At 35.7% G+C, this 27,880-nt stretch overlaps 1 long non-coding RNA gene across 2 annotated transcripts in view; it reads left to right on the top strand.

Annotated features, from left to right (window-relative positions):
* LOC130679533 (uncharacterized) overlaps nucleotides 1-27,880 on the top strand; it is a 192,241-nt gene that overhangs the window by 95,160 nt on the left and 69,201 nt on the right. For both annotated transcript variants that reach the window (XR_008992526.1, XR_008992525.1), the window contains exon 2: nucleotides 1,157-1,192. This is a non-coding gene — a long non-coding RNA (uncharacterized LOC130679533). The remainder of the gene's footprint in view (nucleotides 1-1,156; nucleotides 1,193-27,880) is intronic.

Genomic DNA, 27,880 nt, shown 5'->3' with positions numbered 1-27,880 from the left:
GGCAGTGAATTTTCTTGTTTGCTCTTGTATTGCTAATGTATATCTTACACATGGTAGGCAGTTAATAATATTTGTTTAATGAATGACTTAGTTTATTTTATATCTGCATTTTTGTTTTGCAGTAAAACTATAAATTGCCTGAGGATTGAAACCTTGCTACATATTTTTTCTTTATGTATATCCTGCTTCACATCTAAATCAGATAGTTTAGCTGTTAAAAGTGTTCTTCATTTGTAATTTTACCCTACATCTAAAATAACAGGAGTCTTATATCTCCCCAACTTTTCTCTTAATCAAGTTAAATGTCCCTATTTTCCTTAACTATTTACTATGTGACAGTGGAGTTGTGATGGTTAATTTTATGTTTCAACTTGACTATGGCATGGTTTGCAAATATTTGGTCAAGCACTAATCTGGATGTTACCTGCAGATATTTTTTAGATGAGACTAACATTTAAATCTTTAGAATGGGAGTAAAGCAGATTGCGTTCCATAATATGAGTGGGCCTTGTACAATCAGTTGAAGACCTTAAGACTGACCTCCTCCAATGAAGAGGGAGTTCTGCCAGCATACTGCCTTCAGACTTGAATTTCAATATCAATGCTTCCCTTGATTTCTAGCTTGCCAGCTTACTCTGCACATTTTGCCAGTCTCCACAATTATAATTGCATGAGCCGCTTTCTTAAAAAAATCTCAATCTTTCTATCTCATAGATGATAGATAGATAGGTAGATAGATAGATAGATAGATAGATAGATAGATAGATAGATAGATAGATAGGTATAGAGAAAGATACAGACATCCTATTGGTTCCATTTCTTTGGAGAACTCTGACTAATTAGAGTCCTGTTTTCACCATATTGTTTACTACCTTCTGGAACCACTAAAATTTATCAGTGTTCTACTTAATTAACATATGGCTCCCAAGCAGACACAGTACTCCAAATATGTTCCTAACAATGTGTGGTACAGGGATATTGTTGGCTCTCTTGCTAAATAGTGTTTTTGCAATATAGTGTATTGTAATATAAATGTGTAAATATAAATGCAAGTATAGTGTAAATACAGTGTTAATGTGTGCTGTTATTTGTTGGCTCATATTAAAACTCTAATTGATTAAAACATTGTTTAACTTTAACTTCTGTTTTGTTTCAGGAATTGTGTCAGGAGCTGTGAATAAGGAACTACAAGGTATAGTCTCATTCCTCAAAGAACATGGATATTTCTTTCCTATTTACAGTAATCGCTGCTATCCTGTATTTGTGAGGTTGAATTTTCAAGTTGAAGTGTTAGACTTTATATTTATCTTCTAGAATTCCTTCTTGCTCAATTTGATCCATTGTTGCAACACTTACAATGAAAAAAGAAAACACTGATTTTTCAATCATGATTCTGTCATTCAATATTTGGCTGTTTCTCCAAATTGATGTACAACTTTTCTATATCTGCATCCATTTTTTTTTAACTCAAGATTGTAAATGAGATTCAAAACACATTAAAAAATAAGCCATATAATCATCATGGTTTTAGAATAATTGTTCAAGTAACACATATCCACATAATTTACAAACATCCTCTCCACATCTATCTTGTCCAAAAAAATATCAGCAGAACACTGCATTAAATGCCTCACTGAAATGCAAATTTGCTATGTCTACATAATTTAATTAATTTGGTATAATTTATTATTAGTGAACTTAAAGTGGCTTTGGTGATGGTCACTTCCTTTTCTAGGTGTCATGAGCCATCTGCCTAGTTATATGTCTTGGAATTTTGCTGAGAATTGATAAAATGTTTTATGATGTGCAATTTCGGCATGTATATCTTAATTTTACATTGAATTCAGAAGAATATTGACCTCTATATAATTTTTTTGCATTCTTCCCAGTCACTGTGCTCATCCAGATATTTCTTACACTGGTGCTATAATTACTAGGGGAGTAAGGACTGTCTTGTGGTACCCAAAGGCAAGGCTGCAATTATTTTTCAGAAATGAACCATGTATTAGTTTATTTGAAGGAAATCCAGTAAGTTCTGTTATCCCTGTTTTTCTTTTCTCATACCTTTTTAATTTTGGAGAATATTTCTGTGTTTCCTAGTTCAGAAGTAGATAATGGCTATTACCAATAACTCTCAAATTTATATCCTCTCTATTTCAGAAAGTGGCCTATTGTAGGTTGAAATCCCTTATTCCATATTCTAAGACAGGGTTTTTGTTTCACTTGGCTAAGGTTTCCATGTCTGCATTGATAAATATTGTCAGGAGATGGACTTCTTTTGTATGAGCATGACTACCCTGGATAATAGGGTCGTGTGGATAGTAGGAAGTAGAGTATAGTTGCTAGAACTAGAGGTGATGTGCAGGCAACTCAGTAGGGATCTGTTACACATGGTGTCTCATTTAGGTAGGCAGGAATGAGAAACTAAGAGCAGCCTGGAAACATGAGGCCTGGAGTGAGAAAGCCAGTATCCCTATCTTCCTGGGATATCTGATCTCTCATGTACACTTTATTCTGTGTGCATACCTCGTGGTCCTGTTGTTTTCAGAATACTTGCACTCTTAGACTACACATGGCCTTTGCTGTCTTCCATGATACCAGTGTACAAATGGCTTGGACTTGCCATAATATTGACCTTGGCCTGACTTAAAAGGACTCTTCAGTTCTATTACTTACCTTTATCTGACTAGTTACTATTTCTGAGGCTCTTGGTTTAGATTCTTAAAGAGAGGAGATCTGCTCATTTACTACTTGCCAGTGGTTTGGTTGGGGATTTTAAGATGCCCACTTTTGAGAAGGGGACAAAGGCAGGGCAAGCATACTGACAGATGCTTTGCTTATTTAGAATATAATTTATCCAAGTATACTTAAATTTACCTCTTATAGTAGACACAGTCATCTAGTGTCTTTTATTTGCATTTGTTTTATCTTTATTAGTATAAAGGTACATTTTCATCATAGAGAATATAAGCATTAACTATTTATGCTTCTTTACAATTTTTAGTTAATCTGAAATGATTAGTGTCAGGCACTAAAATTAGCCATTTCTGTTTTTTTTTAAGTGCTTTGCACATGGCTGACAGATCTTTTTATTATCTCCCATTATCCTAAAGCTCTATACTGGACTTTATATTTCTGGACTGTCCTTAATCTTCTTGAGCCTCAGTTTCCTCATCAGTAAATGGATATATAGACACTTCTATGTGAACAACTTAGCATCTCGTTTCCACATAAAAGATGTTCAAAATATAATCCTTTTCCTTTCCTTCTATTACAGTCCATGCAGGGAAATGTATGTAGCTGTGTTTGTTTCCTTTATATACCTTTCTCTTTTGTTTCTACCTTGTTGTAGACATTTATACTTTTCTTATCAGAACTTATTTTTAAAGCTAAGGTCATGGAATCACTTAGATCTCCTCTCTGAAATTTTTGAAATCTGCTTTTCTGAAGTCCAAGGTACCTGTCAGACTGTGCTGAGTGTTTCCTTTCTTGGCTATTTCAAGCACTAAGATGACAAGTTGACTTTCTCCCAGGGTTCCTGTCACTTGAATTTCATGAACCAGTTCTTTTTTTTGGTTGAAGTTAAGTCCAGAGAAATAGTCCCTCATTGCTTCATCAACTAGTTGAGAGATGAAATTTTCAGCAAAATGAGACTTCTAGCAGATGTCTGGTTCATTGACATCTCAGCTATAGCCTGTCTATCTCTAGTTCTTTCTCCATCAGAATCATTTATGCCTCTCACTTCTATTTAATCCTTAGTATGGTGTAGTACACTGTTACTCAAACAGTGGTCAGAGGATGCAATTTCATGGTTCCTGAGTAATCTATAGAGATTTTAATATTGGGTGTTTTATTAATAATAATTTAAAAGTTAATATAACATTCTGGGTTATGATTTTCATTCCTGTATTTGCATACATATTTATGATTTCTTAGATGTCAAGTGATCACCTGAAGTGACACTATTTAATATTATTGTGCTGGTAAAATAAATAGGGCTGTCATTAAGATAGCATGTCTTAATGTCAAAATGAGAACAGTAATATGTACATTGCTCCTTATTCTTTTATCTGGTATAAAATTTCTTTTTTTGCAAATTAACTTTGCAACTAAATGACTTTGTGATAAGTAAAATGTTAGCTTCCAACTTGCTATTCAGTAGATTAAAACATTGATTTAACCTCATGAAAAAGAGTAGTACTAGTTCAATTGTCACTGACTAATGAAAAGATAGAGGTGTACTTAGCATATAAATAATGCATTCTCATCAAATGAAGACCATGATGTTTTGTGGGAATAAAGGTGTCATACAGTATGACGAGAATAAGTGGAGGAAGAATTGAATCATCACATCACACATAAAATAACTTAAAGCATAGCAATGCATACCATATCTACTTTGATTTTATTTAAGAAAAAAAATAATCCACTAAGTAATATTGGTGGTGGTATTGGCTATTTTTATAATTTAGAGTACATATATTTTAACTTTATAATTGTCCTAGAATTGGGATAGGTGCTGGAGCTTTAATGGTGAGAATAAAGAATTCTTTGTTTCTATCCTAGTGGAGCTTTCTGGGATCAGGGTTATCATTCATGCCTTGTGACTACTGTCATGTTGTTTTTAACCCCATGAAACAGTGCTCTTTCCTGAGTGATAGGTGAAAGAAGCAACATCTTTCCATTCCCCTACCAACACTTATGCAGCTGCTCTGTTCTAGGTAGACTAGTATCAAATTTCTGGCTACTAGTCAAAGGGTTAAAATAGAATTCTAGCTACCTCTGAGTATAGGTTTAGTTAAGAAAAAGTCTTAAAGCAGCCCAGCTGTGTGTGTGTAGTCTCAGATTGTATGTGAGTATGGTGAAGAAGAGGCCAAGGTGGAGAAATAAAAGATTCAGGAAGAGAAAGAAGAGAAGAAAGAAAAAAAAAAAAAGGAAAAAAAGATGAGAGGAAGAAAGAGGAAAAGAAGTGAAAAATATAAAAGAAAATGCAAATTCAATATGAAATTGTGTGTACAGACTCCAGTTAAAATTTCAAAAGAGGTACTCATCTGTTATTAAAGTTGAATACAAAGGCAAAAATTTTAGGGCTGAATAAAGAAATTTATTGTCAGAAAGGCAGGTTCCAAAAGATACTGATTTACACTTCATTCTAATAATTGAGTAATATACTTCAAAATGTTGTTTGACCTTATAAGTAATCATGAATAACATTAAAAATGAGATGTATTTCATCTAAAACACTAGAGAATATAAAGTAGAAAACAGGCAGTCCTTTTAGAAAAAGTAGACTGAAATGAAATAAAAATGTAATAATAAATATCAATGAGATAAATTTACCTGTTAAAACATGTAATTGCAGTTTAAATCAAAATTTTTTAGATGACCATACATTGTTTGTAGGAGATGCTCGAAAAAGTGATTGAAAATGTAAATACTTTAAACAAGCAAATGTTTAATAAAAAACATGAAATTGTACTAGTAATAATAATGTCAGGTAAATTAGGCTATTTTATTTGGTTAAAGTTTAAATCAAAAAGGTCACTGAACTATGAATGAGAATTGTTACAGGGTGGCCTGATAAAGTATTACTATGTAAAAACTAACTAAAAGAAACCAAATCCAAAAAATCTGTGATAAACATAAAGAACAAATGTCTTTAATAAAGAAAACAAAAATCCTGTAAGACAAGTGTAATAAACTGAATAAGAAATGTAAATTTTGTATTATTAGTGGTGTCTCCAGCCTTTGGAGAAAATCATGATTTTGGGATACTTAACTATTTGATATGAAATCAATTTATATCTCTTTTTAATGTGCTCATGATATAAATTAAATTTAGAATGAATTGGTGATCTAAGTTGGTCAAATAATTTGAGGATACACAGCCTACAATACCAGACTCTAGGAAATTCATAGTATTTTTTTAAAGTCCCAAATTTTTTTTTTGTTGGTGAGACATGTCTACTATAATCTCACCTTTTTTTTCCAGGATTATTTGATTATGGAATATTTTTCCACATAATAATATTAAATTAACTTGCCACATTATTAAAACTATGCTGACATAACCTTGGCATGTGCTGTTCTGGACACAAACTGATTACTACTGTCACTCCTATTCTTTTTTTTTTTTTTCTGGAAGAGATAGCTAATGATTTAAAATAAGATACTCATGTCTAGATTATGGAATGAATGTAACCAAAATCATTATTGGTTTGCTGATAAGTTACCTACCTGAGAATCCTAAAAGGAGCAACTGGAAATCTATTGGGACTAATAAGTGAGTTTCATGCAATGTCCTCTTATAAAATCAGTATATAAATCAATGTTATTTCTATATACCAACAAGAAACAATTAGAAAGATAAACATATCCTATTCATGATATCACTGGAATGAATTAGACTTCATGAGAAATCTTGTAGGACACTATATTAAAACAAAGATAAATGTTGCAAAACTATAAATATATTATAGACAAAATCTCAATAAATGTAGTGACATGAGTGGCAATACATTTGTAGAATTCTATTCTAATTTTTCCTAGCCCACTTTCTTAGTTCAGTCAAAAGACCTCTCTTTAACATGAGCCATTTAAGGAAAAGATGTTCAATAGAGTAAGGCTACACTCCTTCAAATTTCATCTACCAGAAAAGGAAGATTCATCTTTCGTTGCAATCAGTCAGAGAACTAAGGGTCTAGTTATATATTCAATTGTTTTTACCCCCAGTTAGGGGCAAAAGTTCAATAATTCAAACCATTTTTTTTGGCCAAGTTGTATTGCCTACTAAAATTGGTTATTGAGTTATAATGTATTTGAGCCAGTACATTATACTTCTTGAACCTTTCATAGGCAACATATTCTTTTGTTTCTTTCTTTCAAAAGGAGAAAAATCATAGTATATTGCTGAGGAATTCCATAATAAAGTCATTATTGCCTTATCACTTTTAATTTCACCAAAGTTAAACAACTTAAAAATTCCTTGCAATTTTAGTCAAAATTCAAACATACATTTTGTGAGTAAAGTTTGACAAAGTGATTATAATACTTTGTAGAGTAATCACAGTAGAATAACCTAGGAAACATTGAAAAATAGAGTATTAAAGTTAATAATATGCAAGCAGAACAAGTGTATTAGTGAAAACAATAGTGCATGACATTAAACCATATATATAAAGAATTTATTACATAATAATATTGACCTCAACAGGATACATTAATGTATAAAGTATTCAATAAATGGTATTGGGTCAACTTGAGAGCCGTTTGGAAAAAGTACCTTTTAACACCTCTTTGTCATAAACTTAAAAGCCTAACAAGTACCAATGATTTTCAATAAGGGCACAGTCCATGATACAGTATTGTTACCAGTTCAAAGGCTATGTGTTCACTTGTTTTATAATTGACAGTTTACTTTGTAAAGAGCATTTGTCAAATATATGTGTGCATGGGGTGTGGCACATGGGGACTGCAGTAGCACACATGCTTGTATAATTTTATACTGAAATTAGGTGAATACCCGCATCTAAAATATACAAGACATGAACCATAAATTTTCTAATCAATGATTCCATCATAACAACTTCATTTACATGGTTTATTGTGAAGATTGCACAACAAATGGGCTAACTTGTCTGTACAAGTCCATCATTGGTGCTCCAGTGATTTAAAAGTTTAGCATATATTAAAAACTTTTTGTGTTAATTAAACAAGTAATTTAAATCTCAAAAGCTTTAGTATCCTAATACATATAATACAATAATAAAACCTTCCTCGCTGGAATTAAATAAGACTGCACTTACATAAAATATGTTGGCATGCAGTAGGCAATTAAATGTGAATTTTCTTCTATTTCCCTCTCCCCTGAATGCCTTTCCACTCACTCTGAACATGCAGTATAAAGTAACAACAGGTTAAACTGAGACCTTCCATGAAAAAAATGTATTTTAATCTTTGGGACAAATGGAAGTTAATTAAATCATATTTTTTCCTTTTTAGATATTCACCTATTAAAACAGCTCAAAGAATTCACATAAAGAATACACACAAATAGCTGTAATTTATGTATGCAACGATGGGAGAGCCCCAAATCCAACATCCATTTTGCTTAACTATGGCTTTGGCCCTTACTGAATACTTTAGCTTACTAAAACTAGTATGGTATGTGGCATGTACCATATTGAAAGTTCAAAAGTCAGAAAACTTACATTTAGATTTCTGTGTATTTGATTTAGTTTTGTAACCTAGAACTATGCAAATATCAAATAACTATTGCTTAAAGATCTTGTTTTAGTCCTTTTGCAAATGCTGTTTTCTGCTTCTGCAGTATTCTTCTAGTACTATCACTCTCTTCAATTTAGCTGCCTAAATCCTACTCATATCTTACATTTTAAATTTAGACATTCTTTTTTCTGGGAAGTTTTTGTGATTCTGTCAAACCTAAGTAGTATGCTTACTGCTTTCATGTACGTCCATAGCATCCTGAACTTTCCCTTCTAAGACATTTCTCAAATTGTATTGAAATTACTTTCCTTATATATCTGAATTACATACTAGACAGTAAGCTCTCTGAGAGCAGAGAACTGCTATATTTTTATCATTGTCCTCTTATTGCTTTGTATAGTTCATGGCCCTGTATAGGTATTCAATTAATATTTTTTAAATCGAGCCTCATTAGGAAAAGAAAAGGAATTCCTATGAGATGCAATCTAACATGCAATCTAGAGATATGTTTACATCTAAATTATAAACTTAGTTCAGCATTTGAGAGCCTACTTTAACTTTTAAACTATTTTAACCTATTTATTCATTTCCTGTAGTGAGAATTTAAGGTTCTGAAGAAAACTAAATGACACCTTGTGAAAAACATTCACTGCTATATAAATGTTTAAATGACAGTTTCATCACCAGCAAAATTATCAACTTGTGATATTTGCAATCAATTGTAGACTAGCCTACAATCCCTTATAAATGATTAGGAGACTTCAGAAGTATTTTACTCAAGTTTTCACATTTTAAGTGACAGAAATTAGCATAGAAGATTGAATGCAACATATCAGTAATGCACAGAGGTGGAGTATCATCTGTCAGAAGCCATGTTCTGAAAACAGTAATGTTGAAAGGCTAATTGCAGTTGTTCAGATCTTTTCTGAGTAAAACCTTTTCTTTAAAGATTTGATTGTTTGCAGAGCAAATAATTTTTAGTTTTCCACAACTTTGGTATATATGATTTCTGATGTAGAAAACAAATATCACTGTTTTCAAACATACTTTCACAGTTCAATGATTGCAACAATTCAAGAAGGAATAGTAAGAGGAATTAGAAGAACACCCAGTGTTACAACTGAACTTTAAGTTTACTGATTAACAGTGTCAGTCACCTTGTGTTTTATTCATGTATGGAATAAAATTGTTGAAATATTGAGCTTATTATCAAGTCTTTTTAGCTTTACAGTGAACATACAAGTTTTAGACAGTTGTATATAAAATTTCTCAGAGCACTGCATTTATCTTACTGCATTTCCCCTTCTGGGTGATTGCAATTTGTAAAGATAGGTGGTCAAGTTACAAGTTGATTTTTTTTTATACTTACTTAGGATCTATATTCTTCATTTTTTCCTTCTATACCAAGTTGTCACCAAAATATTGAGGCAAAATGATGAAAATGATGAATATAGAGTTGGAAAAAATGCTATCACACATTAAATATTTGTTTGTAATGTCAATTAAAGAAGGAAATGACTAAGTAACCAGGCATGTCAATATCTCAATTGCAATTTCAGGTGCATTATGTAACATATTAATCATGAGATGTAAATTAACAATCATTATTTGCAAAACAAAAACCTATCATTTTCACTGTTCAGCATATATATTGACATTCAACATTTATTGAATTTTTGTTTTAGAGAGAAATGTGGTATGTGGTTTTTGAAATAAAAAATGCAACAGAGATTTTCTTTATGAATTTTAGGAGCTTGTAATCTGATTAGGAACATTTAAAATACCAAAACTCATTTCTGTAATTTAAATTGCTCTTAGTGTGGGTTACTGCAGATTACCCTAGAATTTTTGCCTCTTAACAACTGAAAAAAATGTAAGTACAACGGATATGGGGAATAAGAATGAAAGTCTTTCTGAAGAAGAATGAGCTTTAATTTGCATTATGTGTAGTAGATAATATACTTTCCATTTCAAGTAATGGAAAAGTCAAGTCCAACTGTTTAGAAAATAAAGGGATTTATTGGCTTCTATAAAAAATAATTCAAAAGTAGATTTGGTTTCGGAAAAGGATTGATTTTGAGGTACATAATGTCATCAGAGTCTGGTTCCGTGTCTTTGCAGTCTTTTGGCTCTGCCCTCCTCAGCATGTTGGCATCATATTTAGGCATATCCTCTTTCAGTACATGAAACAATGATTTCAGAATTCTAGACTTTGTACAGTCATGTTGCTCTCCAGAAAAAAGTTATTCTGGAATGAGGTCTGGAGTTGTCAGAGTACCTCTGAATCTCTGAACTAGTTACTGTGACTAGGGAGGATGGAATGCATCACTGCCATTAAGAGAGAAATTAAATTCCTTATCACAAATGGATCCAAGAGGATATTAAGAGGGAAAAATGGAGAGTAAATGCTGAAAAGGCAACCAACAAACTTTGGCTGGAGATTTTAAAGAAATGAAGAACATATGCTTTTGAGAAGATAGGGTAGGATTCCAAACAGAGGGAGCAGTGTGGCAGTGAGCAAGTTATGTTTGGATCATAAAGATTACCTTAACTAGCATGTAAAGAAATAGTGAGATGTTAATGAATTACATGATAGGAAGTTTGGGATGTTCTTTTGTTGTTTTTTTTTGAAAGAACATTATGTTTACTAGGCTCTCCCCTACTCCAAGTCCCCCCCACAAACCCCATTACAGTCACTGTCCATCAGCATAGTAAGATGTAGAATCACTAATTTTCTTCTCTGTGTTGCACAGCCCTCCCCTTTCCCTCACCCCCCACATTATACATGCTAATCATAATACCCCCTTTCTTCTTCCCCACCCTTATCCCTCCCTACCCTCCCATTCTACCCAGTCTCTTTCCCTTTGGTAACTGTTAGTCAATTCCTGGGTTCTGTGATTCTGCTGCTGTTTTGTTCCTTTAGTTTTTCTTTTGTTCTTATACTCCACAGATGAGTGAAATCATTTGGTATTTGGCTTTCTAAGGTTGGCTTATTTCACTGAGCATAATACCCTCTAGCTCCATCCATGTTGTTGCAAATTGTAGGATTTGTTTTCTTCTTATGGCTGAATAATATTCCATTGTGTATATGTACCACATCTTCTTTATCCATTCATCTACTGATGGACTCTTAGGTTGGTTCCATTTCTTGGCTATTGTAAGTAGTGCTGCAATAAACATAGGGGTGCATCTGTCTTTTTCAAACTGGAGTGCTGCATTCTTAGGGTAAATCCCAGAAGTGGAATTCCTGGGTCAAATGGTAAGCCTATTTTGAGCATTTTGAGGAACCTCCATATTGCTTTCCACAATGATTGAACTAATTTACATTCTCACCAGCAGTGTAGGAGGGTTCCCCTTTCTCCACAACCTTCCCAACGTTTGTTGCTGTTTGTCTTTTGGATGGTAGCCATCCTTACTGGTGTGAGGTGATACATCACTGTGGTTTAATTTGCATTTCCCTGATAACTAGTGATGTGGAGCATCTTTCCATGTGTCTGTTGGCCATCTGAATGTCTTCTTTGGAGAACTGTCTGTTCAGCTCCTCTTCCCATTTTTTAGTTGGATTATTTGCTTTTTGGTTGTTGAGGTGCATGAGCTCTTTATGTATTTTGGATATCAAGCCTTTATCAGATCTGTCATTTACGAATATATTCTCCCATACTGTAGGGTACCTTTTTGTTCTATTGATGGTGTCCTTTGCTGTACAGAAGCTTTTCAGCTTGATATAGGCCCACTTGTTCATTTTTGCTTTTGTTTTCCTTGCCCAGGGAGATATGTTCATGAAGAAGTCGCTAATGTTTATGTCCAAGAGATTTTTGCCTATGTTTTTCTCTAAGAGTTTTGCGGTTTCATGACTTACCTTCAGGTCTTTGATCCACTTTGAATTTACTATTGTGTATGGGGTTAGACAGTGATCCAGTTTCATTCTCGTACATGTAGCTGTCCAGTTTTGCCAGCACCATCTGTTGAAGAGACTGTCATTTCCCCATTGTATGTCCATGCCTCTGTTATCGAATATTAATTGACCATATATGTTTGGGTTAATGTCTGATGTCTCTAATCTGTTCCACTGGTCTGTGGCTCTGTTCTTGTGCCAGTACCAAATCATCTTGATTACTATGGCTTTGTAGTAGAGCTTGAAGTTGGGAGTGAGATCCCCACCACTTTATTCTTCTTTCTCAGGATTGCTTTGGCTATTCGGGTTCATTGGTGTTTCCATATGAATTTTTGAACTATCTGTTCCAGTTCTTTGAAGAATGTTGTTGGTAATTTGATACAGATTGCATCAAATCTGTATATTGCTTTGGGAAGTATAGCCATTTTGACGATATTAATTCTTCCTAGCCAAGAGCATGGGATGAGTTTCCATTTGTTAGTGTCCTCTTTAATTTCTCTTAAGAGTGTCTTATAGTTTTCAGGGTATAGGACTTTCACTTCTTTGGTTAGGTTTATTCCTAGGTATTTTATTGTTTTCCTGATTTCTCTTTCTATTGGCTCATTGTTAGAGTATAGGAAAGCCACAGATTTCTGTGTGTTAGTTTTGTATCCTGCAACTTTGCTGTATTCCGATATCAGTTCTAGTAGTTTTGGATTTGAGTCTTTAGCGTTTTTTATGTACAATATCATGTCATCTGCAAATAGTGACAGTTTAACTTCTTCTGTACCAATCTGGATTCCTTGTATTTCTTTGTTTTGTCTAATTGCCATGGCGAGGACCTCCAGTACTATGTTAAATAACAGTGGGGAGAGTGGGCATCCCTGTCTTGTTCCCAATCTCAGAGGAAAAGCTTTCAGCTTCTCACTGTTCAGTATGATGTTGGCTGTGGGTTTATCATATATGGTCTTTATTATGTGAGGTACTTTCCCTCTATTCCCATTTTGCTGAGAGTTTTTATCATGAATGGATGTTGAATTTTGTCAAATGCTTTTTCAGCATCTATGGAGATGATCATGTGGTTTTTGTCTTTCTTTTTGTTGATGTGGTGGATGATGTTGATGGACTTTCAAATGTTGTACCATCCTTGCATCCCTGGGATGAATCCCACTTGGTCATGGTGTATGATCCTTTTGATATATTTTTGAATTCGGTTTGCTAATATGTTATTGAGTATTTTTGCATCTATGTTCATCAGGGATATTGGTCTGTAATTTTCTTTTTTGGTGGGGTTTTTGCCTGGTTTTGGTATTAGGGTGATGTTGGCTTCATAGAATGAGTTTGGGAGTATTCCCTCCTCTTCTATTTTTTGGAAAACTTTAAGGAGAATGGGTATTATATCTTCTCTGTATGTCTGATAAAATTCTGAGGTAAATCCATCTGGCCTGGGGGTTTTGTTCTTGGGTAGTTTTTTGATTACCGCTTCAATTTTGTTGCTGGTAATTGGTTTGTTTAGATTTTGTGTTTCTTCCTTGGTCAGTCTTGGAAGGTTGTATTTTTCTAGGAAGTTGTCCATTTCTTCTAGGTTTTCCAGCTTCTTAGCATATAGGTTTTCACAATAGTCTCTAATAATTCTTTTTATTTCTGTTGGGTCTGTCATGATGTTTCCTTTCTCATTTCTGATTCTGTTGATGTGTGTTGATTCTCTTTTTCTCTTAAAAAGTCTAGCTAGAGGCTTACCTATTTTGTTTATTTTCTCAAAGAACCAGCTCTTGGTTTCATTGATTTTTTCTATTGTTTTATTCTTCTCAATTCTGTTTATTTCTTTTCTGATCTTTATTATGTCCCTCCTTCTGCTGACTTTAGGCCTCATTTGTTCTTCTTTTACCAATTTTGTTAATTGTGACGTTAGACTATTCATTTGGGATTGTTCTTCCTTCTTTAAATATGCCTGGATTGCTATATACTTTCCTCTTAAGTCTGCTTTTGCTGCGTCCCACAGAAATTGGGGCTTTGTGTTGTTGTTGTCATTTATTTCCATATATTGTTGGATCTCCATTTAAATTTGGTCATTGATCCATTGACTATCTAGGAGCAAGTTGTTAAGCCTCCATGTGTTTGTGAGCCTTTTTGCTTTCTTTGTACAATTTATTTCTAGTTTTATACCTTTGTTGTCTGAAAAGTTGGTTGGTAGAATTTCAATGTTTTTGCATTTACTGAGGCTCTTTTTGTGGCCTAGTATGTGGTCTATTCTGGAGAACGTTCCATGTGCACTTGAGAAGAATGTGTATCCTGTTGCTTTTGGGTCTAGGGTTCTGTAGATGTCTATTAGGTCTATTAAGTCCATCTGTTCTATTGTGGTGTTCAGTGCCTCTTTGTCCTTACTTATTTTCTGTCTGGTGGATCTGTCCTTTGGAGTGAATGGTGTGTTGAAGTGTCCTAAAATGAATGCATTGCAGTCTATTTCCTCCTTTAGTTCTATTAGTATTTGTTTCACATATGCTGGTGCTCCTGTGTTGGGTGCATGTATATTTATAATGGTTATATCCTCTTGTTGGACTGAGCCCATTATCATTATGTAATGTCCTTCTTTATCTCGTGTTACTTTCTTTGTTTTGAAGTCTATTTTGTCTGATGCTAGTACTGCATCTCCTGCCTTTTTCTCCCTATTGTTTGCGTGAAATATCTTTTTCCATCCCTTGACTTTTAGTCTGTGCATGTCGTTGGGTTTGAGGTGAGTCTCTTGTAAGGCACATATAGATCGGTCTTCTTTTTTTATTCCTTCAGTGACTTTGTGTCTTTTGATTGGTGCATTCAGTCCATTGACATTGAGGGTGATTATCGATAGGTATTTACTTATTGCCATTTCAGGCTTTAGATTCGTGGTTACCAAAGGTTCCAGGTTACTTTCCTTATTATCTAAGAGTCTAACTTAAGTCACTTAGTATGCTGTTACCAACACTATTTAAATGTTCTTTTCTATTTTTCCTCCTTTTTCTTCCTCCTTCATTCTTCATATATTAGGTATCAAATTCTGTACTTTTTGTCTATCCCTTGATTGTCTTTGGGGATAGTCAATTTAAGTTTGCATTTGCCTCGCAATCAGCTGCTCCACCCTCCCTACTGTGGTTTTACTACCTCTGGTGACAGCTATCCAACCCTAGGAACACTTTCATCTATAGCAGTCCCTCCAAAATCGACTGCAGAGATGGTTTGTGGGAGGTAAACTCTCTCAACTTTTGCTTATCTCGAAATTGTTTAATCCCTCCTTCAAATTTAAATGATAATCTTGCCAGATAAAGTAATCTTGGTTCCAGGCCCTTCTGCTTCATGGCATTAAATACATCATGCCACTCCCTTCTGGCCTGTATGGTTTCTGCTGAGAAGTCTGATGTTAGCCTGATGGGCTTTCCTTTGTATGTGATCTTATTTCTGCCTCTGGCTGCTTTTAACAGTCTGTCCTTATCCTTGATCTTTCCCATTTTAATTACTATGTTTCTTGCTGTTTTCTTCCCTGGGTTCCTTGTGTAGGGGTATCTGTGTATCGCCATGGCCTGAGAGACTATCTATTTCCCCAGATTGGGGAAGTTTTCAGCAACTATCTCCTCAAAGACACTTTCTATCCCTTTCTCTCTCTCTTCTTCTGGTATCCCTAATATGTGAATATTGTTCCGTTTGGATTGGTCACACAGTTCTCTCAATATTCTTTCATTCTTAGAGTTCCTTTTTTCTCTCTGTGCCTCAGCTTCTTTGTATTTCTCTTCTCTAGTTTCTGTTTCATTTATTGTCTCCTCCACCTTATCCAACCTGCTTTTAATACCCTCCATCGTGTTCTTCAACGATTGGATCGCTGGCCTGAATTCATTCCTGAGTTCTTGGATGTCTTTCCTTACCTCCATTAGGATGTTGATGATTTTTATTTTGAACTCCCTTTCAGGAAGAGTCATGAAGTCCATATCATTTAAATCTTTCTCAGGAGTTGTATTAACAATTTTACTCCGGACAAGGTTCCTTTGGCATTTCATGTTTTTATATGGCGCCCTCTAGTGTCCAGAAGCTCTATTCTGGAGCTGCTCAGCCCCTGAAGCAATGTCGGGGGTCACAGGGGAGCAGTCCTGGTGCCTGGGGGGAGGAAGGAGCTGTTCACCGCCTCTTGACTCCTGTGCCTGTTTCCACTGCCTGAGCCACTGGGCCGGTCACACAGGTATAAATTTTTGTCCCATAGCAGCCGGATATGGATCTCTGCTTTCCACAAGCAGCCGGAATCCCACTCTCCCCAGGAACTCAGCCTGTATTAACTTTCCAACCCGGTAGTTATGGGAGTCTCACAAAAGCACCATGAAATGTAGGTTTGTGCTCCCAGAGCAGATCTCTGGAGCTAGGTATTCAGCAGTCCCAATCCTTCCACTTCCTCCCTGCTCCATTTCTCTTCCTCCCGCTGGTGAGCTGGGGTGGGGGAGGGGCTCGAGTTCCTGTGCCACAACTCTGGTAGTTACCCCGTTCGGTGAGTTCTGCTCTTTTCTCCAGGTGTGTGTAGTCTGACACCATCCTCTTTCCTGTTGCTCTCTCAGGATTAACTGCACCAATTAAATTTTCTAATTGTATTCAGTTTTAGGAGGAAGCCCCTGTCTCTCCTCTCATGCTGCCATCTTTAATCCCCAAGCAGGATGTTCTTGAAAGACTTATTGATGGACGTTAATTTTAGAAGCTACATAATGGGATGAGTACCTTGGTATATAAATTGCCCCAGCTGAAACTAATAAATTTCCCTTTCCAACAGTCCTCCATGGTTATGGCAGCCAGAAAAAAGAGCTATTTCAAAGATAAAAGCAAATTTACCAACATAAGTCTTTTACTTATGCATGGGAAAAGTAATAGTCTTAGGGAAAGCTGAAGTTATGTGAATGCAGATGTTATGGACTAAGAGATTACATATAGCTTTTCTCAGTGTGCATTTAGACTGTATTGATAGTGTTAAGTTCCCCAAGTTTTGACTAAAGAAAATGCCATGGAAACTGATCTTATGTTGGCATACCCTTTCACAATTTGGGTTGATGTTCTACAGTTGGTGGTATTTTAAAGACTGAATAATACATAATTTGCTGCTGTTAGATTCTATTCCAGTGTGATTATCTCCTTAAAACCAAGCAGGAGTATGCTCCTGTGAAAGACAGAAGGCTTTGATCGAAGAGAAAGTTTATCCTCCCTGTCTATCATGTAGTAGTCTTCTGAAATGGAATAAAATCAAGGAGACAGACTTTAAACCCTCTTAAAAGAAAAAAATTTCTTCTTGAAAAATGTCTTCTTGTTGTATCATTGTGATTATTTTATTCTGGACTTGGAACTGTAGATATTCTTCAAGTATTCTCAGTGTTGGAAGAAAACTGGTTCTTAATTCATTGTGGCAGTATTGGAGATGCATGGGTGAAGGCCTGGTAAATACTGAGGAAGGCTCTTAGCCTTTTGGCACTGAGTATAGTGATACCCAATAGTTCTTATAAGTAATTCTGTATGTTGTACTTACCTTCCATTTTACCCAATTTTTGGTACAATATATGCATTTTAAATGTACAGTTTGATCTTAGCTGAAGTATAGACAATCAGAATGGGCTTTTCCCAGGTCTGGAATGGAGTAACCCAAGGTATAGTTCTGAATTTGCCCTTGATGTCACAGCAGTAGTAATTACTAGCACTCTCCCATTATCTTTCCATTTTGAAATGATGAAAGCATGGATAACAATTTCCTTCAGGGCCTGGCGCCTATTATGTTACATTCTCTGTGCTAGCATGGTAGAACATAATAGGCATTTCATTATAAACTCCAGTAAAATAACTATATAGAAATGACCCTGAACCTTACTTTTGATTGCTACTGTATGCCTATAATGAAGTTTAGGATTTTAGGATTCCTTGACTCCTTTTATAACATTAGTTACTTTCATAGTCTTCACCTTGACCATTCAGTTTAGTTATTGTCTTGCCTGAGGGTTTCAGCCGTGGGCAAGTCCACTATGGATTCAGTGAGACTGCAAAATGACAATGGAACATTCTTGGGGTGAAAGGGTTTATCACTGGCTTTATTCTCACAGCAGGAGGTGGAGCACTAGAATCAGTCTGCATCTAGCAGTCTGCAGGTCTGATCTCTGCCTCCACCCAGAGCCCTGGGTGCAACTCTTTTTACATAGTAACTCAATCAATAATAGCTCATTGCCTACAGGGATGGAATCATTAGCCTAGCAGTAGGCCAATTACATCATCTCCTAGTTTAGGATCAGGTGAGGATCCTGGCCATAGAAACTTCCATTTTCCCCACAGTTATGATATCAGTTATTTATAGTAGTTTTCTATTAATATTTTATGTCTTTTAAGAAATATAACCATGGAGTTCCCTTGATGTGGGCATCTTGAAATAAATTTCAAAATTTTGAAGTTGTTTTTAGCTTTTTTTAAAATTAAGTAAAGGTAAAGTTCAAGTTTAAGTGGATTTTATTTCTTTTGATGATAGAAGACCAATTACATTGCCTGTGAGAATATACCACTAAAAAGGTATCATGTTTTCTTTTATATTGATTGTAGGTGAGAGGGTGGACCCCCTAGCCTTGGATGGCTTAGAGGGAAGGTGAGAGTTGTACAGTCTTATTGCTCCTACTTGGTCTGAGAGCTAAATTCTTTCTCAGTTAAGCCCCTAAGTATCATGACTGACATTAGCTGTCATAATGGACTACTGTCAGACTTCGGCAAAAGGTTTTAATTTTCTAATTTTCATATGGTATCAGACGAGAGCATGATTGTTTAAATATTAAAATACAAACTTACTTCCATAGATATCTGATAATGAATAGGTGATTTGATTTCCAAAGCCTCTGTTGTTCTTTGCTTTACTGAAACAAACATGCAGGCAATGAATCAGTGCAAATAATAAAAATGAAAATTTTTTCCTTATATTTTAAAAATGATAGTATTTAAAATAGGGAATGATTTAGATAAAAATCAGCTCACAAATTAAAATAAATTGATGTGTTCATTGCTTACCTATATTCAGTTTTCTAATAATCTAGCAAGTTTTGGCACATGTTCAATAATCTGCATGCAAGGTTGATGATCTGTTTTCATATTTAAAATACTTTAAACATTTTCACCTTCTAAAATAATTATTTAAGATATTTTGTTTACATTTTATTCAGAAGGTATGGACTTAAAGTTGTCAAGTTATGTCCACTTGTTATTTCTATAGCTGAAAATTCCTACTACAAGAAAAGTAATGATTGTGGCATTTTTCCCTCAGAGCCATTGTAAACACACACATGATCATTTCAGAAGGCCCTTCAGACACCAGGACTGTCAAACATTTGGCATTCAAATTTGAGGCCATAAGTATTGAAAACATTTTAAAGGGCATGAGTTCTTCTGAAATGCTTAGAATTATAAATGCTAAAGAAGGAACAGTTTCCATAATTCACAACCAGGAGTGTTAATATTATCACCATCAATGATTATAAATATGAGTTTTGTGGAGATCTTATTTATGAGAACAAAGTAATAAAACCAAGGATTAAAAATTCAGCTATGAGAAGTTGGGAGATTGGAGTCACCTGAATCCCCTTTAAGCAATAGCCAAAATATACACTTCCAAAGACTCAGTTAAATTTTTATTGACATTTCAGATTTATTGGCAATGTAGATAAGATATCAAGAGAATTATCATGTGAAATTATTAATTTTGGCTACTCTGTGTCAAGGCAGGGAGGATAACAGAGACATAAAAGGTATTATGTAAAACTTTTAAATATATTTGATATACTTAAAAAAGGATCTACTATAACAATCTTTTTATATATTTAAATAAATCTTTACACATATTTAAATGAATATATACTTTTTCTTTATTTTTATCTGTACTGACTAGCACTCATGTTTTCCCACAATTTATTCTAATGTATTAAAATTTTGTCATTCTTAAAAATCTCTGAAGTAGCATCTTAATGCATGAGGACAATAATTACTTCTTGGTTCATGTGGTGAAAAAATGAATTCGGTTTCAAATTTAGTTTCACCTGGTTCATGTCATATTTTGATAATGTGGTATAAGTTGTTACAAGATAGCATAAAGAAGAAAATATGTGCCTAAATACATAAAGGCTTTTATTTGATAATCCATGAAAAAAATCTAAAACTCGTTCTTACTGAGAACTGTAAAAGTCCTTGTATTTATGGATGCTTTATATTTCCAATAAGAATTCAGTGTTAGGAAAGATTATTTGCCTAGGTTTTCTGTATGTTTGTTGTCTTGCTAATGTATTTCAGCTCTGGGCAAGTTCACTGTGGATTCAGTGAGATCGAGGAATGACAATGGAACGTTCTTGGGGTCAAAGGATTTATTACCCTGCTTGTTCTCCCGGCAATAGGTCGAGCACTTGAATTATGTCTGTAATCCTCCTTAGTCTCAGTCTCTGCCCCGAGCACTGGGTAGAGCTCTTTATATAGTGACTCAGTCAATAATAGCTAATTGTCTACTGGTGCGGAAGCAGTAGCCTAGCAGCAGGCCAGTTACATCATCAAGCAGTTTAGTTCAGGTAAGGATCCTGGCCATAGGAACCTTCACTTTATCCACATTTGTATACCACAAAATAGGAAGACACTTTCCCTCTTTTGATAGTTTTCATGATCTATTTTGGGCTGTAGTTACCCAACCAGATTGTTGGTATCCTGCTGCTTAAATCTAATGCCCTTGCCTCCCATTTGTCTTAGTTGAAATAGAATTATTGACAGAAATGATTTCTGGAGGGAAATTAAGAATGATAATTAATGTGGTGCTCCTTACAGTTACTAAATAGCATGCCTGTCTTTATTTGTTTTGGGGGAAGTATATCAGCTCCATCCAATTTAAATGAAATGGGTGTAAAATTTGGCACAGGGAATCTCAACTCAGAGACCTTTTTAAATATAAGGATGATAGTATGTTACATTTTAACAGCACGTGTTGAAAATTAACACTTAATAGGGTGCAATTACTTAACAGTTTCCTCAAGAGGAAAAACTGCCTAATCTCTTTAATTCAATTCACTATGCCTCAAAGACTTTGATGTATACTATTCAGTCTCTGACTCCAAAGAAAGACAAAACTATTTATTAGAAAGTAAGTGCCTTGTTTGTTGAGCAATCCTGTTACACTACAGAAACATTTTCTCCCTCATGGACTTTTGTTTCAAATGCTTGTTTGCCTGTGCATGTGTGTGTGTATGTCATTTAATGCATTGTTTAACTTCAAATAGATCTGCTAGGACTAAACAGAACCAAATGTATTTATTTTTAATGTTAATGTTAATTTTTATTTTTATTCGACATATCCATGCATATCGTTTTAAAAAGTTTAACAAAGCAATAGCAATATCCTAGCCCACTGTTTCCTTTCTGAATACCCTGTCTTGCCAATGTGTTTCAGCCCTAGGCAAGTTCACTATGGATTCAGTGAGACAGACAAACAACAATGGAACATTCTTGGGATGAAAGGGTTTATTACCTAAATTGTTCTTCCAGCAATAGGTCAAGCTCTAGAATTACATCTTTATCCAACAGTCTGCAGGTCTGTAATCCTCCTTTGTCTCTGCCTCTGCCCAGAGCACTGGGCAGAGCTCTTTCTATAGTGACTCAGTCAATAACAGCTAATTGCCTACGGGTGTTGAAGCAGTATCCTAGCAGCAGGCCAGTTACATCATCAAGTAGTTTAGGTTCAGGTGAGGATCCTGGCAGAGGAACCTTCACTTTATCCACATAGCCCTACCTAGGGCTGATGTTTGGTGGGTGTGGAGAAAGTGAAGGTTCCTATGGCCAGGATTCTCACCTATCCCTGGTCAGCTTGCTCACTACACACGTGTGGGCAATATACTGTTATCCACTCTGTATAAAGAGCTCTACCCCATGCTCTGGGCTATGGCATGGCTGCAGGGTTGCAAGGCTGCAGAAGAGCAGAAACTGAAGTGGTGGCAGCACCAAGGACAGAGTCTGAGATGGCTGCAAGGGGGCAGAGAGGCCCAGAGGCAGAGAACGGTTTGCTGCATGTAGACTTGCTTTGAGTGGACAGGATTCTAGTGATTGACCTGCCACCATGAGAATAAAGTTGAATATAAACCCTTTCACCCCAAGAATGTTCCACTGTCATTCCTTGGTCTCACTGAATCCATAGTGAACTTGCCTGGGGCTGAAACCCATTGGTAAGACAGTGGGTGCACCCTGGAATGATCTTACTAGTTGTTCAAGGACAGAGAATATTGGATTAATTTGTGTCCACGCTTTTGGTTTCTAAATATTTTGAAATCCATCTTTTCTCCTATCTATCCCCAATTCTCATTCCCCAGAATCAATTACTTCAATTCTTTTGTGAAGAGTTAAAGATAAGTAATAGAGAGAACCACACAAAGAAAAAATGTGATCATTATTTACTCTAGAAAAAAAGACAAAATGTTAGACAAGAGAGGAAATGCATTTTTTATAAATTTGGGTCAGCAACTATCATTAATTATGTACTCATAATGATGTTAAATCTGAATACTGAGTTACTTAGAACTGTGATATATTTATATTGGAGGGATACAAGAAGAGGAAATGGTGTGGTGGTGTAAAAGTGGTTAATAGATAGTATCTAAAATTGATAAAGTAGCCATGTATATTTATAACAAATTATTTAGAAATATGAAAGCAAATTGGCCATTGTTCATTTTTCTTTTGCTTCAGTCTCCATTTCTGGGATCACTATCATGCCTGTAGTATCTCCTTTAGAATTTCTTTTGATGAGGCAGGTGTGCCTGTGTTTACATGGCACTGCATTTATATTGCATCATTTTTTAAATTTTGGTGTCATTAATCTACAATTACATGAAGAACATTATGTTTACTAGGCTTCCCCCTTCACCAAGTCCCCCCCACATACCCCTTCATAGTCACTGTCCATCAGCATAGTAAGATGCTGTAAAATCACTAGTTGTCTTCTCTGTGTTGTAGAGCCTGCCCCATACACCCCCACATTATACATGCTAATTGTAATGCCCCCTTTCTTTTTCCCCACCCTTATCCCTCCCTTCCCACTCATCCTCACCAGTCCCTTTCCCTTTAGTAACTGTTAGTCCATTTGTGTGATTCTGCTGCTGTTTTGTTCCTTCAGTTTTTCTTTGTTCTTATACTCCACATATGAGTGAAATCATTTGGTACTTGTCTCTCTCCCTCTGGCTTATTTCACTGAGCATAATACCCTCTAGCTCTATCCATGTTGTTGCAAATGGTAAGATTTGTTTTCTTCTTATGGCTGAATAATATTTCATTGTGTATATGTACCACATCTTCTTTATCCATTCATCTACTGTACATCACAGCATTTTTAAATAAAATTGGGAGAAGAGCTTTTCTGGTTGAGTCTGGTTAGACACTGTGAATGTTGGTCTGTGATTTATAATCCTGTGTTGACTTCAGTTTTCTCATCTGTAAGTTGAAGCTACAAAACAAAATGGTCATTTATTAGTTCGCACTTCTGTTAGTAGCTTTACTTTGTTGATATAATTTATCAAATTGCCACTATCCATGAGCAGAGTGACCTGCTATTTTTGTTGTTGTTGCTTACTTGTAACTTCTTTATCAACTATCTCCCAAAGCAATAGCCACAGGGTAAAAAAGACAAGGTAGTAAATTATCAGATTTAGGATTACCTTGCCTGAGGGTTTTGGTGAGAACACAAATAACAATGGAAGTTCTTAAGGGGGTAAAAGGGTTAATGCCTGGCTACATTCTCATAGCAGTAGGTTGAGCACTAGAAACAGGTCTGTATCCAGCAGTCTGCAGATCCGTAATCCACCACCTTCTCTGCCTCTGCAGACCACTAGGTGGAGGTCTTTATATAGTAGCTCATTGCCTGCTGTTGTGGAAGGATTAGCCTAGCCCTAGACCAAGTATATCATCAAATAGTTTAGGGTCAGTTGAGGATCCTGGCCAAAGGAGCTTCCATTTACCCTGCAAGGACCTAGAATCTTGCCAGTTACTTCTGCCCTTACCTCAGACATTATTATTTGTGCCTTAGAAGGAAGGTGGTGGTGAAACTAGGTTCTTGTAGGCTATTTTTCTACTTGTAGATTTCTTCTCAATTGTGGGTTTTTGAAAATATATATATGACATATGTGTCAGTAGTTTGGGTTTTTGAAAATATATATATGACATATATGTCAGTAGTTTGATTCCGTTTTTTTTTCTGAAAAATTTTCATGGTGTTATATAGAATGAGGAGAAAATTTTGATGTGATATATCAAAGAAAAAGTAACTAACTTAGACATTCTTCCAAAGTTATTATACTCAGTGTTTAATCCTTCTAGAGGAATAAGACACCTACTTTGCTACCAGTTTTCACTGTTGCCACCTGTATTTCTTTCCCTTTCCATTTTTAATGGTACCTAATCTGATTTATCATATATCTGTTCCTAAAACACCTTCAATTATTTAAATTTATGTAACCTTTCCTAGTTCTATACTTTCTATTTTCATGTGAACTTTTAAACATAGTTAAACCTCAATCAACTGTTAATTAATTTAAATATAGAAAAACATACACTTGTTCTTGCTAATATTGGGTAAATAAAGTGAAATAGATATACTGCATAATACATGTATATTGAATTTTTGGTAAGACAATATATGTGTTGAAGATGCAAGTGATAAAATGTTCTCTGTTAGATATCCCCATTAGTTCATTTGAAATGCAGCACTGAATCAAATATTCAAACATGTGTACACATACTTAGATTTCCTTCATAACCTTCCCACTGGTTAAAGAATATTTTTTAGTGACATATGTCTCAAAGTAATCTGTAATCCCTTAGTGATTAAGTGTGTGGTGTAAATAAAACTGGAATATCTTTTATACTCATTAGCATTTTTCTTTTTCTAATAACCTTTAAATTCACTTATATCATTTGAGTGCTATATGATCCTGCCATTATGAAATTTTACTTCTTGACTCTTGTTGAGATCAGAGGAGTCATCTGACTGATGTGTCACTTAATGGTAACTGATTGAAAAGTTGGCATCTCTGCCTTCATATTTAATCTGTCTTCTCTGCTGTTTTAACCTTTGGGCCAAAAGGATGAAGTGAAAAGATGGTGACGTGAGGGGAGAGACAGAAGCTTCCTACTAAAACTGGATACAATTAGAAAATTTAATTGGCACAACTAATCCTGAGAGCAATAGGAAAGAGGACGGCATCAGGCAGCACAAACCTGGAGAAAAGAGCAGACCTCACCGAACGGGGTAATGTACCAGAGCGGTGGCTCCGGAGGACCAGAGCCCTTCCCCCACCCCAGCTCACCCGCAGGAGGAAGAGAAATGGAGCAGGGAGGGAGTGGAAGGCTTGGGACTGCTGAATACCTAGCTCCGGATTTCTGAGCTGGGAGTACAAACCTACATTTCATGGTGCTTTCATGAGACTCACATCACTACCAGGTCGGAAAGTTAATACAGGCTGAGTTCCTGGGGAGAGTGGGATTCCAGCCGCTTGTGGAAAGCAGGGATCCATATCCAGCTGCTCTGGGACAAAAACTTATACCTGTGTGCTTGGTCCACAGGCTCAGGCAGTGGAGACAGGCACAGGAGCCAGGAGGCAGAAAACAGCTCCTCCTCCCCCCAAGCACCAGTACCGCTCCCCTGTGACCCCTGACACTGCTTCAGGGGCTGAGCAGCTCCAGAATAGAGCTTCTGGACACAAGAAGATGCCATATACACACATGAAATGCCAAAGGAACCTTGCCAAGAGTGAAATTACTAATACAACTCCTGGGAAAGATTTAAATGATATGGACCACGTGACTCTTCCTGAAAGGGAGTTCAAAATAAAAATCATCAACATCCTAATGGAGGTACGGAAAGACATCCAAGAACTCAGGAATGAATTCAGGTCAGAGATCCAATCGTTGAAGAACACGATGGAGGGTATTAAAAGCAGGTTGGATGTGGTGGAGGAGACAATAAATGAAATAGAAATTAGAGAAGAGGAATACAAAGAAGCTGAGGCAAAGAGAGAAAAAAGGATCTCTAAGAATGAAAGAATATTGAGAGAACTGTGTGACCAATCCAAGCAGAACAATATTTGCATATTAGAGATACCAGAAGAAGAAGAGAGAGAGAAAGGGATAGAAAGTGTCTTTGAGGAGGTAGTTGCTGAAAACTTCCCCAATCTGGAGAAGGACATAGTCTCTCAGGCCTTGGAGATCCACAGATCTCCCAACACAAGGGACCCAAGGAAGACAACACCAAGAAACATAATAATTAAAATGGGAAAGAACAAGGATAAGGACTGACTGTTAAAAGCAGCCAGAGGCAGAAATAAGATCACATACAAAGGAAAGCCCATCAGGCTAACATCAGACTTCTCAGCAGAAACCTTACAGGCCAGAAGGGAGAAACATGATGTATTTAATGCTATGAAGAAGAAGGGCCCAGAACTAAGATTACTTTATCTGGCAAGATTATCATTTAAATTTGAAGGAGGGATTAAACAATTTCCAGATAAGCAAAAGTTGAAGGAGTTTACCTCCCACAAAACATCTCTGCAGTCTATTTTGGAGGGACTGCTGTAGATGGAAGTGTTCCTAGGGTTGGATAGCTGTCACCAGAGGTAGTAAAACCATGGTTGGGAAGGTGGAGCAAATGAATGCGAGGCAAATGCAAAATTAAATTGACTATCCCCAAAGACAATCAAGGGATAGACAAAAAGTACAGAATTTGATATCTAATATATAAAGAATGTAGGAGGAAGAAAATGGAGGAAAATAGAAAAGAACATTTAGATTGTGTTTGTAACAGCATACTGAGTTAAGTTAGACTCTTAGATAGTAAGGATAGTAACTTGGAACCTTTGGTAACCACGTATCTAAAGCCTGAAATAGCAATAAGTACATACCTATCGATAATCACCCTCAATGTCAATGGACTGAATGCACCAATCAAAAGACATAGAGTCACTGAAGGAATAAAAAAAGAAGACCCATCTATATGTGCCTTACAAGAGACTCACCTCAAACCCAACGACATGCACAGACTAAAAGTCAAGGGATGGAAAAAGATATTTCATGCAAGCAATAGGGAGAAAAAAGCAGGTGTTGCAGTACTAGTATCAGACAAAATAGACTTCAAAACAAAGAAAGTAACACGAGATAAAGAAGGACATTATATAATGATAATGGGCTCAGTCCAACAAGAGGATATAACCATTATAAATATATATGCACCAAACACAGGAGCACCTACATATGTGAAACAAATACTAATAGAACTAAAGGAGGAACTAGACTGCAATGCATTCATTTTAGGAGACTTCAACACATCATTCACTCCAAAGGACAGATCCACCAGACAGAAAATAAGTAAGGACACAGAGGCACTGAATAACACACTAGAACAGATGGACCTAATAGACATCTGTAGAACTCTACATCCAAAAGAAACAGGATACACATTCTTCTCAAGGGCACATGGAATATTCTCCGGAATAGATCACCTACTAGGCCACAAAAAAAGCCTCAGCAAATGCAAAAACACTGAAGGTCTACTAACCAACTTTTCAGACCACAAAGGTAAAAAACCAGAAATAAATTGTACAAAGAAAGCAAAAGGCTCAAAAACAAATGGAGGCTTAACAACAAGCTCCTAGATAGTCAATGGATCAATGACCAAATTTAAATGGAGATCCAGCAATATATGGAAATAAATGACAACAACAACACAAAGCCCCAACTTCTGTGGGACGC

Source organism: Manis pentadactyla, chromosome 11, assembly GCF_030020395.1.
Source record: "Manis pentadactyla isolate mManPen7 chromosome 11, mManPen7.hap1, whole genome shotgun sequence".
Classification (NCBI taxonomy): domain Eukaryota; kingdom Metazoa; phylum Chordata; class Mammalia; order Pholidota; family Manidae; genus Manis; species Manis pentadactyla.
This window is presented reverse-complemented; position numbering and strand designations above follow the sequence as displayed.